The 2,624-nt window shown below is 42.9% G+C and overlaps 1 pseudogene; it reads right to left on the bottom strand.

Moving 5' to 3' along the window:
* Window positions 1-1,381: 1,381 nt before the first annotated feature.
* Window positions 1,382-2,111, bottom strand: LOC101011377 (annotated as a pseudogene).
* Between the last annotated feature and the right edge of the window lie 513 nt (window positions 2,112-2,624).

Here is a 2,624-nt window from a genome sequence, read left to right as displayed (position 1 = left end):
CCTCACCTTGCTGGGTCAGGTTGGACACCCTACTCAGTGACACCATGGCCTCCCCTTCCTGTGTGAACGCTTACCTTGCTCTGGCCCATGTTAAGACTTCAGGAATGGATTGCTAGGAAAGGAGAGTTTTTGTTTTATACATATATAAAAAAGATCATAGTACACGTGCTGTTTTCTGACATGCTGTTAAAATTTTTAATCTTATGAAATCTCATGGGCATCTTACTACATAGTAATACATGTAGACCCATCTCATTGCTTAATGACTGCCTTGAACCATTCAGTAAATATTTTCCTGAGCACGTGTTTTGTGCTATGTATTGTTCTGAACTCTTGGAATTTATCAGCAAAAAATACAGACAAAAATCGGTCTTTGTGGAGCTTGCATTCTAGCAGGGGGAGACAGAAAACAATCAACATAACAAATAGTAAATCTCATAGCATGGCAGAAGCTGATAAATGATCTGGATAAAAGTACAGCAGCTCATGAGGTAACTGAAGTGCAGTTAAAAATACATTGGTTAGGGTAGGCATTTATGGGAAAGGCTTTGGGCAAACAATGGAAGAAAATGTGGCTATGGAGGAAAAGCATTCTGGGAAGAGGTAATAACAGCTTGTGCTGGAGTGGGAGCAACAGAAATGTGGCCAGTGTGCCTGGACCAGGCTGAGCAAGGAGCGTGTAGAAGGTTCAGTGAGGTCAAGCAGGCCAGGTCATGTCAGTCTTTGTAGCACATTTATTTTTCCCCCTTTTTTGTCCATTTCCTTTTTAACCCATGGAAATGTATTCGTTTTACTGCACTTTCTTTTTTTTTATTTTTAAAATTTTATTTATTTATTTATTTGGAGATGGAGTCTTGCTCTATTGCCCAGGCTGGAGTGCAGTGGTGCAATCTCACTGCAACCTCTGCCTCCCAGGTTTAAGTGATTCTCCTGCCTCAGCCTCCCAAGTAGCTGGGACTAGAGGCATGTGCCACCACCCCCAGCTAATTTTTGTATTTTTGTAGACATAGAGTCTTGACATGTTGGTCAGGCTGGTTGTGAACTCCTGACCTCATTACCCGCACATCTTGGCCTCCCTGCTGGGATTACAGGCGTGAGCCCGCATGCCCTGCCCCCTGGCTTCTTAATGGCTGTCAGCTGGAGGTCACCTCAGTGCTTAGAGGCCATTCTCACTACCTGTAGACACCCACAGTTCCTGCCACACAGCCCCTCCATGGGCAGTTCCAACATGGCAATTTTCTATTTTTCTTTTCCAGTTGACCCTTTCCTCTACCACTAAAAAGCAGCTTTATTGCTAAAAAGCAATCCATTTATTTAGACATTCTCTTCCTAGGCAACTTTAAGTTTTTCCACTGCCATAACACCACTCTATTTTTCACTTTCAGTCTTCAAACACTTTTTTCAGGAGAATCCTCGTCACTGTCTCTGTTCCTGCTGCTTTATCCTCTCCAACGAGAAGATCCAATGTATCTCCCACTTTGACCATGCTATTTTTCTTCCATAACTTTTCCCCATTCAGCTTGAGTTCACCTTTGTAGAATGCATCTTCCGCTTGGTTTCTCCCAATATCTAGGCCTGTCTTCAGGACATCATCGTACTGAAAGGACTGCACTGCTTTTTCCAGGTCTTGATAGCCTTTGACTATATTAGGGTCATCCTCAAGCTCCTCTTCCTGCTCACTCATCTCATGATCGCTTTCTTCATCAGAGTCCTCTTCATCTTCTACTTTTTGTGCTGACTTTGTAGTAGATTTATTAGAGCTTTTATTACTTTTGAGTCTTATGGGAAAGGGAAAAATATATTCTGGAGATATTAAAAGCCTTGAGAATTTCAGTGAGAAAATATTATGGATAAGTCTTTTATAATTTGGTGCATGTAACTTAGTGCTGTACTGATTCCAGGAAGTACAGAGTTTGTGTGACGAAGGTGTCCCTTGGAGAACACCCCAGAGTCCAATCCAGGTATCTGGCTTTCTTAAAACACCGGCAAGCAATTCGATGCTAGTCATAGCCATGGCGCTTATAACCTTTCTTTTGTTGTTGTTATTTTGAAATAAATGGCCCAGGCCGGAGTACAGTGGTGCGATTTGGCTCACTGCAATGTCCGTCTCCTGGGCTCAAGCAATTCTCATGCCTTAGCCTCCCCAGTAGCTGGGACTACAGATGTGTGCCACCATGCCTGGCCAACTTTTTGTATTTTTAGTAGAGACAGGATTTCATCATGTTGGCCGGGCTGGTCTTGAACTCCTGAGCTCGGCAGTTTGCTTTTTCAAGGCCCAGCCTACTTAGATGAAGTCTTACATAATGAAATATCATCTGTGGAGTGACATCCCATCATTTTGTCATGTCCTGCCTACTTTCAAGGGGAGGGGTTATGTAAGAAACATGGATCATTTGGGATCGATCACCTTAGGATGTGCCCTCTATAAGGTGGTCTGCCGATCTTGGAAGTTCAACCTGAAACCCAAACTCACTGTTTTTGCTCTTCCAACTTCTTCATCTCTATTAGCATCACCTCCAGTCTTCCAGCCACTGGATTTTTAGTCTGAGTGTTAGCACTGACCCTTCTTTTTCTTTGTCATTTTCAGTTTCCTTGCACTTACGAAGTACTCTCAAATTTTCCTG

Source organism: Papio anubis, chromosome 4 (genome assembly GCF_008728515.1).
Source record: "Papio anubis isolate 15944 chromosome 4, Panubis1.0, whole genome shotgun sequence".
In the NCBI taxonomy this organism is placed as follows: Eukaryota; Metazoa; Chordata; class Mammalia; order Primates; family Cercopithecidae; genus Papio; species Papio anubis.
The sequence above is the reverse complement of the archived record's forward strand: the minus strand, read 5'-3'. Positions and strand labels throughout refer to the sequence as shown.